General features: G+C 47.5%; 1 long non-coding RNA gene across 1 annotated transcript in view; it reads left to right on the top strand.

Moving 5' to 3' along the window:
- LOC147012685 (uncharacterized) overlaps positions 1-10,310 on the top strand; it is a 54,960-nt gene that overhangs the window by 6,688 nt on the left and 37,962 nt on the right. Inside the window, exon 2 of the long non-coding RNA XR_015051033.1 lies at positions 2,429-2,587. This is a non-coding gene — a long non-coding RNA (uncharacterized LOC147012685). The remainder of the gene's footprint in view (positions 1-2,428; positions 2,588-10,310) is intronic.

Here is a 10,310-nt window from a genome sequence, read left to right as displayed (position 1 = left end):
CATGAACATAATAGTCATAAGGTTAGGTGAGATTAACCTGACTCTCTGACGATAAATTTCAAGCTCAAGATCAAGTTTGTTCATAATATTGACACCAGAATTGGAAAAGATATGTTAAGAGTAATTCATGGTTTCTTGCTTAAAAGTGACTTTTGTATTAATCGTAAATCTGCCGGGTTTGCAGCTTGAAGACTACTACTAGGGGGCAATACGCAAAACATGTGATGCTTTGGGGGGCTGGGAGGAGGGTGGGATATTTCCTGGCGCATCACGGAGGGTGTGATTCGAGGGAGAAGGTAGATTTCAGTCCTCCAGCGATGTGATGCCATCTCCATCTTCATGGCCGCAGCCATCTTGGATTTACCTTCAGCACTGCAGGACGTGTTAATTTAGGTGTGTCAAATCCGTCCAAATATGGCAGAGGCGCTGTTTAAGTCATTGACTCGAGGCGACCTGAGAACATTTCCAAACAGGAGAGAGCAGGAAGTTAAACCAGAAGTTTGTAAATTTTGGAAGGAGCTGAAGGAAAACAATAAGGCATTGACCGAGCCGTTGGATGCCACTGCTAAAAAAAAAAGGCGATATTGCTCTCATTCACAGTCACATATATTTCCAGGGAGGATAAGACGAAGCATCACAAGTGGGTGTCTGAAAACGGCCAAAAAGTCACGGATTTTGTGTTCGGCCTCCAAGACTACGACTATTAATATTACTACTACCACTGCTTCCTGGCAGGCCAAGAGGAATGCACACTTTCATGTTGACCTAGCAATAAACTGTGACCCTCGTGTTTTCGTGAAGGGGAATACATCAATGTGTGCACCGTCCCTCGGAAGGACGTAAATCCAGCGGACCCATCGGCTCGTGTTAGTTATTGGCTATCAAGGTCCCATGGTATATCTTGTGGAGACTAGACGAGTTATACCCTGAACAAATAACAAATTCCTGACTAAATAGCATGCAGCAAGTGGTTTATGCCTGGTGTTGCCTTAATGGTGAGGGTGGCGGGCTTGGGATCCGAGGGTCCTGAGTTCAAATCCTGCTTGGCCATTCAATTAATTCCAGGTGGGGTTGACTCAGCCTGTCATCCTTCAGAGGTGGGCAAAATGAGTACCAGCTTGCTGGGATGATTGAGCCATTCAAGTATCCTGTGTTGGAGTTGTGAACCATCTCGGATTGTGCCCAATAGCCCAGCAGACTGCTTCAGCAGCACCGATGCTCTGAACAGAGTATGGTCCCAATAGAATGGAATGGACCTGATTGGCTCTTCTTGGTTAAACCTGTCAATACCAGGTTGAACTGCTTACTTTGTCGTTGTGGTTGCTGAAAAACTGCAGATGCTTCAGTTTTTAAACTTAATCACACTCTCAGGTGTTTAAAGTCACGTTTGAATGGCCATCTTCGGTTATGACAGCGATCACTCACTATTTCTACTACTTCTTTAACAGACCCATGTATTCCCAACTTTTTTTGAAGTTGGCTGGGAAAAGTTTTTTTTTGATTGAAGTCTTTCACGGATCGGCTGGCATGGCTTGATGTTTGACCTTCATATGGCTAGAATTTGGCCAGGGTGTCGGTGATAACTCACCTACTCTTTGCGAATGATACTGTGGGATATTTAACCCACGGACGTTGCTGACGGACAAGTCCTCAAATTTGGTGCACATATTGATGCCTCCTGCAGGGGAAACACCAAGGTGACAGTTCATGGCTGTGCCGAGAGATGTGTTTTTTTTTCCAGAACCTTTAAAATCTTTATTTTATTTCTTTTGAATTATATACTTGAGCACGAGAACACAAATAGCCTTCGAGCACTGTCAAAACCCTTCTGTTAGCAGTACTTGGACAAAATGTTATGAATTTTATGTCATCACGACCAATCAGATTTGCCGCTCATAGATCACGCCCATGTCCTTGTTTCTCAAAACTGCACGGGGTAGGATGTTCTATGAACTCTCTAGTTCTCCTCATTGACAGCAGCCATGATGGATGACATAAATGATGATATTATTGTTTCCATTCTGCATAGTAAGGGAGTTTTGTTTGATTCAGAGATTTCCATTTAATTCATTGAAATATTCGCTGTAAAATGATTCATTTCCAGTTGTAAAACTTATTATTCCGATTGGGTAAGACCCTTTCGTTTCAAACAATGCAGACTTCTTCGTCAGGCCATCGAGCCTCAGGAAATAGACTGCATTTCATCTGTTTATAGAGCAGAAAAGCCCTGCTGGGCAAAAAGTAGCAATACGTCCAACGTGTGTACACAAAGTGGTTGGATGTCGCGATTGAACGTCTATGTCAATATATACTTTAACATTAAAGTATAAAACTTGCTACACTCTGAGGAATCAAAAATATATGAGTAGCTTTTCATTGTTTTAACAAAACCGTTTTTATTGCACCCTTTCCCCCTTCGTGTCTACAGAGCGGGATGAAGTTCAATCGAGCAGATCGAAACTCTATTTTGTGAGGCGCTTGCACAGTCGCTCATTCACTTCCAGACTTGCACGTCAGGGATACTTGATAAGTCGACACACCACCGATGGTTTTGTTCGCGACGTGCCTTCATCAAGGACAGACGGAGGTAAATGGACCCTCTAAGTATATATCTCTTAACTCCAACCTGTCCTGGGAAGCATCGGCTGGCTCTTCCTGTCCTATGTTCTTCTATGCACTATTCACTCGACCCAAAATGAAAATCATAAACTGCCCAAACATGTACTCCATAGCATTTATTTTTTTACAGTGCTCTGAATTCCTCGGAGTGTGTATTTCTGAAGTGTCCCAATTATCTCATTTTTTCCCTTGCTTTTTCCCTGTGAAACAAAAATCCAAACCTTTCCTCCTTTGTCTCGGGCTCAGTCCATTCGGGATCCCCAATGGAATGAACGCCTTTTCCAAACTAGAACGTCACGGACACGCTAATGCACAATGCATGTCCTTGTGAAATACTGGAGCAGTTATAGGATCACTGGTCACGCTCGACCAACATCGTAACACCGCTATGGAGTGGCTTCAAGTGGTTTCGTAAACAGGTGTGCGTTTTCGTTCTGGGGTAGTGTGTGTGTGTGTGTGTGTGTGTGTGTGTGTGTGTGTGTGTGTGTGTGTGTGTGTGTGTGTGTGTGTGTGTGTGTGTGTGTGTGTGTGTGTGTGTGTGTGTGTGTGTGTGTTCAGTCTTGTGGGTTCCTCCTGAGTACACACGGTTAAGGGGTTGTGATGGTGGTTGGGGTCAAACCATCTGCCATATTTTCTGCCATGACAAATATGCGGTCCCTTATGATTAACGACATTTTATTTACTGTAACACAATCTATATTCAACCTACTGTTAATACGAGTCCATACCATCCTTGACCATGGTTTGGAACATCCGCCGAGACCCTCACTTCTTTCTTCTTTTTTTTCCTTCCACCCTGACGTTTTCACCTTTATTCGCTTGTAAATTTGTTTTTCTCTGCAACCGCCTGAGCAATTGACACGAAACTTTCAACATGGGAGCGCCTACCCATGGAGGATTTTAAAACAAAGTTTTGTGATGATTGGATGGAAAATGCAGCCGGCATTCCAAAAAGTCTGTTTTCTGTAGGCATGGGTTGCAGGGTGTTTCACGTACCAGGAATAAACGGCCTCGGGCAAATTATATGGTTTAGATAATCTCCATTACCGATCTCTATGTACTATAACTGGATAACCCATTTATCAGACATCGACGTGTGATTATCGCTTCACCATGTTGGTTCTCAAATCGTTCTCGTATGATATCTCGTGTCACCTATGACTGCCAAACATCGAAGCAACTAATTTCGGTTTACTTTTAAATTCGTGATGACTTCGTTTTCTCAAAGTATGCACAGATCATCCGTTAAGCTATTGTATTGTCGCGGTTTTATAAAACCACATGCCTCCAAGGCAATGGCACACAACATAAAGCGATCCCAGGGCCTTTATTTCAATAGTATGTGTATTCGTTAGTCCTTTCCATATGTCTCGTGGAAAAAGGGGAAAGATGTGTTCCATGGGACTCCTTCAGTTATGGTTCTTAAACCTTCAATCTTTGTGTTCTTCCACCCCCTTTCTCTCACATGAAAAATGCAAGCAAGCAAGCACACACGCAAATCAGAAAAGATGACTAGTAACTAAGCAAGCTCACACACAAATCAGAAAAGATGACTAGTAACTAAGCAAGCTCACACACAAATCAGAAAAGATGACTAGTAACTAAGCAAGCTCACACACAAATCAGAAAAGATGACTAGTAACTAAGCAAGCTCACACACAAATCAGAAAAGATGACTAGTAACTAAGCAAGCTCACACACAAATCAGAAAAGACCACGAGTAACCAAGCAAGCGCATTCAAATCAGTAAAGACGACTAGTAACCAAGCAAGTGCACACACAAATAAGAAAAGACTACTAGTAACTGTGGTGGAGTCTGCGGGCCTACGGGGAAGGGCATGGTGGTGTGGGAGTGGTCGGAGTGGTCATCGTATCTGCAAGGGATATAAGGTGTGCACGCCGCCTGAGGCGTCGTAGGAATGCAGTAGTCGAACGTGGCTTGTGCGTGTGCATACGTAATAAAGGAGAGCCGCTGGGCAGAGTACGCCCGCGCTCGCGCTTGTGCAACACAGCCCAGCTCGACTGTTCCTCCGCTCGTGTCTGCCTGCTAAGGGTCTCGCCAGCACGAGCATGGCAGAAGGTCGGGGCACGGCGCACGGACGCGTACCCGTGTTCGGGGGAGATGAGTTCGAGTTGTTTTCTGAACAGTTAGGTTGCTACTTTCGTGCGAATGATTTAGAGGATGAAGAAAAACGCAAGGCGATCTTGCTCGCCTCGCTATCAATGGAGCACTACCGGCTGCTGAGTGATTTGGTGGCTCCAAATAGGCCCAGTGATGACGTGCTATCCTTTCAGGACATCGTGGCGAAAATGAAGACCCACTTGGCGCCAGAGAAGTCGTTACATCTCGCGCGGTTCCAGTTCGATCATCTCGCTAAGGGTGGCGAGGAGCGCGTTGCGGACTTCGTAGCACGCGTGAAGCATTCGGCTGTGCCGTGTAAATTCACAACAGAGGAGCGTCCGGCACGGCTCAGAGATCGTTTTATTTCTGGTCTGCGAGACGCAAAGATGGTAGCAGCCATCCTGCGGTTGACCGACATCACATTCGACTCGGCGGTCGCGACTGCTTCGTCTGTCGAGCAGACACTCACGGATGTCCGCACCATTGCTGGCCAGGACGTAATGAGTAGCTCCAGCTGGGGCATGGCGGCTAATCCCGAGGTCCACGCGGTGACCGCACAAGTGCCGCAGGTCGTGCAGCCCGGAGTCCGAGCGATGGCTCAAGTGCCGCAGGTCGCACGCGCGCCTGGCGGTGCGGGACGAGGGGCACCGCAGCACGGTCGCACCGGGAGCGAAGGGGCTTTCCGGGGGTGCTGGGGGTGCGGGGGTCCGCACCTGCGACAAATGTGCCCGTATAAGAACACCGTGTGTTTGCATTGTCACAAGGTGGGACATTTGAAGCGTGTGTCGGATGGCGGGGGCCTCCGTTGGGGTCTTGGATGACGAGGTGCGGGAGGACCCCAGTGACCTGGAGATCGGCCTGTGACCGGGGCATGACGATGCCGGCGAGCCGGAGCAGGAGATGCAACCACTGTTGAGTCTGTTTTCCGTTGGTTCGGAGATGACGACGCCTTTCACGGTGGAGGTCGAAGTGAATGGCCAACCGACTGTGTTTTGCGTGGATACCGGGGCTGCAGTGTCGGTCATGGGTGAGCAGGCGGCTCGTGGTCTTCGCCTGGTCAAGACGGCCTTGTCGTTATACACGTACACCGGTGAAGCGATTGCACCACTTGCGAGGGCCGACGTCTCAGTGCGCTACCGAGGTCGATGCGCCCGACTCTCGGTGTTCGTTGTACGAGGGGAGGGGCCCGCCCTTTTGGGTCGGGACTGGCTGGCACACCTCGGACTGGATCTCCGGTTCGTACCTCCAGTTGTGCCAGTGCTCTCTTCGAGGCCTTCGTCGAGTACCGAGGGCGAGGCTCTGGCGGCGGGGGCCGCATCGATGCAGCGGGAGCGACCGTTCGTTGCTGCCTGCGGCGGTGATGTGCGGTTCGGGAGCGGCGAGAGCCGTATCAGCTCTCGCGATGAGTTCCCGCGCTTCGGCAGCGTTCGTGAGGCAATGCGCGTCGGTGTTGTTCAGGCAGCTTCAACAGGTGGCGGTGAGCCCGTGGCGTTAAAGGGAGTCGCGAGTCACAACATCGAGTCGACAACCAAGAAACGGACTCGTGATGTGGGTTGTGGGTTTTTGTTCATGGCATATGTGTTTTTCCTTGCTCTAGTGATGCAGTTTAACGTTGTTGAAATAAATGCCAGCAGTTCTCGTGTGAAAGTGGATTTGGCGGAGATCAGTCAATGGGGTTGGTATTATGATCAATGTGATGTGGGTGGTTTATCAAAGGAGCGCGCTGTACGGAAAAATGAGTTTGCAATGCTTCAAATGATGTTCGTAGTGATTTATAACGAGCCTATGATTGAAGTGTGGTTTAAATGGAATTGCGACCGTCTAGCTGCCGTGTGGGTCTCGGAGATCGACTCGGAACCAAGACTGGTGCACTGGTCGGCGTTACCCCCACCTCTGGTTGCGAGCGCAGCTCTCTGTGTTCGCTCAAGGCCGTTTAGACGGGCGTTGGCGTCTCAACTGATTGTGGTGCGTGAGTTGTTTTGGAGCATTAAGTGAGTACAGCCAGCGGCGCTGTTCAGCGCCCCCGGCCAAGGTCGATCAAGGCTGCCGCTGGCACCACGGCTTCCAGACAGCGGGCTTCTGGCCTCGGAATGTTTATCTACGTCGGGTCTGCCTGGGGGGAGTGGGCCGGAGGCGTTTGATGGTGCCGGGGGAGGTTGGCTCGAAAGATCGCCACGACCTCGGCGAGGGCCATGTCAGCATGAGCCGCCTGGGGGTGTTTCCGCTGGGTAAGGCTGCTGTGTTTTTTTTCGCCTTGCTGCTTCATATCGGTAACACGGCCAGAGTTTGGGAGGTGCTGTGTCTTCGGAATCTGGTCGGGGCAGCTCCATTAACCCGCTTTCACGCATTATATGATGTTGTGTGCTGTTATACTTCGCTGTTTTCATTTTATTTTCATGATTATTATCCCGAAGTCCTTCGTGTTGTTTATGCTTCTTATAATGGTGATCATTTAATAATCATAGTTTTAGGGGGGAGGAGTGTGGTGGAGTCTGCGGGCCTACGGGGAAGAGCATGGTGGTGTGGGAGTGGTCGGAGTGGTCATCGTATCTGCAAGGGATATAAGGTGTGCGCGCCGCCTGAGGCGTCGTAGGAATGCAGTAGTCGAACGCGGCTTGTGCGTGTGCATACGTAATAAAGGAGAGCCGCTGGGCAGAGTACGCCCGCGCTCGCGCTTGTGCAACACAGCCCAGCTCGACTGTTCCTCCGCTCGTGTCTGCCTGCGAAGCATCTTCCATTCAGTACATTACAGTAACCAACCAAGCACACACGCAAATCAGAAAACACTTTGAGTAACCAAGCAAGCGTGCATGGAAATCAAAAAAAGACTACTTGTAACCAAGCAAGCGCACGCGCAAATCAGTTAAGACCACGAGTAACCAAGCAAGCGCACACACAAATCAGAAAAGACTACAAGTAACCAAATAAGCGCACACAAATCAGAAAACACTACGAGTAACCAAGCATTCACTCACGCACGGAAAGCAAAAAAGATGACTCGTAACCAAGCAAGCACACACGCAAATCAGAAAACACTTTGAGTAACCAAGCAAGCGTGCATGGAAATCAAAAAAAGACTACTTGTAACCAAGCAAGCGCACGCGCAAATCAGTTAAGACCACGAGTAACCAAGCAAGCGCACACACAAATCAGAAAAGACTACAAGTAACCAAATAAGCGCACACAAATCAGAAAAGACGACCACTAACCAAGCAAGCACAAATGCAAATCAGTAAAGACCACAAGTAACCAAGCAAGCCCACACACAAATCAGTAAAGACTACAAGTAACCAATTAAATGCACACAAATCAGAAAAGACGACCACTAACCAAGCAAGCGCACATGCAAACCAGTAAAGACTGCTAGTAACCAAGCGTGCACGCACTCAAATCAGAAAACACTACCACTAACCAAGCAAGCACACATGCAAACCAGTGAAGACTGCTAGTAAATAAGCGTGCACGCACGCAAATCAGGAAACACTACGAGGAACCAAGCAAGCACTCGCACACGGAAATTAGAAAAGATGACTCGTAACCAAGCAAGCACACACGCAAATCAGAAAACACTTCGAGTAACCAAGCAAGCGCGCACGCAATCAAAAAAAGACTACTAGTAACCAAGCAAGCACACATTCAAATCAGTAAAAGACCACGAGTAACCAAGCAAGCGCACACGCAAATCAGTAAAGGCCACGAGTAACCAAGCAAGCGCAGACGCAAATCAGAAAACACTACGAGTAACCTAGCAAGCACTCGCACACGGAAATCAGAAAAGATGACTCGTAACCAAGGAAGCACACACGCAAATCAGAAAACACTTCGAGTAACCAAGCAAGCGCACACACAAATCAGAAAAGACTACTCGTAACCAACCAAGCACACACGCAAATCAGTAAAGACCACTAGTAACCAAGCAAGCGCACACACAAATCAGTAAAGACTACAAGCAACCAAATAAGTGCACACAACTCAGAAAAGACTACCACTAACCAAGCAAGCGCACATGCCAACCTGTAAAGACTTCGAGTAACCAAGCGTGCACGCACTCAAAACAGAAAACACTTCGAGTAACCAAGCATTCACTCACGCACGGAAATAAAAAAAGGTGACTTAACCAAGCAAGCACACACGCAAATCAGAAAACACTTTGAGTTACCAAGCAAGCGCACACACAAATCAGTAAAGACTACAAGCAACCAAATAAGTGCACACAACTCAGAAAAGACTACCACTAACCAAGCAAGCGCACATGCCAACCTGTAAAGACTGCGAGTAACCAAGCGTGCACGCACGCAAATCAGAAAACACTCCGAGTAACCAAGCAAGCACTCGCACACGGAATTCAGAAAAGACTACAAGTAACCATGCAAGCGCACACACAAATCAGTAAAGATTACAACTAACCAAATAAGCGCACACAAATCAGAAAAGACCACCACTAACCAAGCAAGCGCAAATGCAAACCAGTAAAGACCACGAGTAAACAAGCAAGCGCACACGCAAATCAGAAAAGACTACGAGTAACCAAGCCAGCACATACGCAAATCAGTAAAGACCACAAGTCACCAAATAAGCACACTCAAATCAGAAAAGGCTACCACTAACCAAGCAAGCGCACATGCAAACCAGTGAAGACTGCTAGTAACCAAGCGTGCACGCACGCAAATCAGAAAACACTACGAGTCACCAAGCAAGCACTGGCACACGGAAATCAGAAAAGATGACTCGTAACCAAGCAAGCACACACGCTAATCATAAAACACTTCGAGTAACCAAGCAAGCGCGCACGCAAATCAAAAAAAAGACTACTAGTAACCAAGCAAGCACACATGCGAATCAGTGAAAGACCACGAGTAACCAAGCAAGCGCACACGCAAATCAGTAAAGACCACGAGTAACCAAGCAAGCGCACACACAAATCAGTAAAGACTACTAATAACCAAGCAAGCACACATGCAAATCAGAAAAGACTACTAATAACGAAGCAAGCACACATGCAAATCAGAAAAGACTACGAGTAACCAAGCAAGCACGCACGCAAATCAAAAAAGTCTACTAGTAACCAAGCAAGCACGCAAGCAAATCAGAAAACACCACGAGTAACCAAGCAAGCGCGCACGCAAATCAAAAAAGTCTACTTGTAAGCAAGCAAGCACACATGCAAATCAGAACACACCACGAGTAACCAAGCAAGCACGCATGCAAATCAGAAAAGACTACTAGTAACCAAGCAAGCACGCATGCAAATCAGAAAAGACTACGAGTAACCAAGCAAGCACACATGCAAATCAGAAAAGACTACTAGTAACCAAGCAAGCACACATGCAAATCAGAAAAGACGACTAGTAACCAAGCAAGCACACGTGCAAATCAGAAAAGACTACCGGTAACCAGGCAAGCACACATGCAAATCAGAAAAGACCACCAGTAACCAAGCAAGCACACATGCAAATCAGAAAAGACTACTCGTAACCAAGCAAGCACACATGCAAATCAGAAAAGACTACTACTAACCAAGCAAGTACGCCACGAGTGCCTCCTTTGCATTTGCGTGCCAACTTTCCAT

This window comes from Eptatretus burgeri, chromosome 14 (assembly GCF_056783735.1).
Source record: "Eptatretus burgeri isolate ZD-2024b chromosome 14, Ebu_testis_v1, whole genome shotgun sequence".
Classification (NCBI taxonomy): Eukaryota; Metazoa; Chordata; class Myxini; order Myxiniformes; family Myxinidae; genus Eptatretus; species Eptatretus burgeri.
The sequence above is the reverse complement of the archived record's forward strand: the minus strand, read 5'-3'. Positions and strand labels throughout refer to the sequence as shown.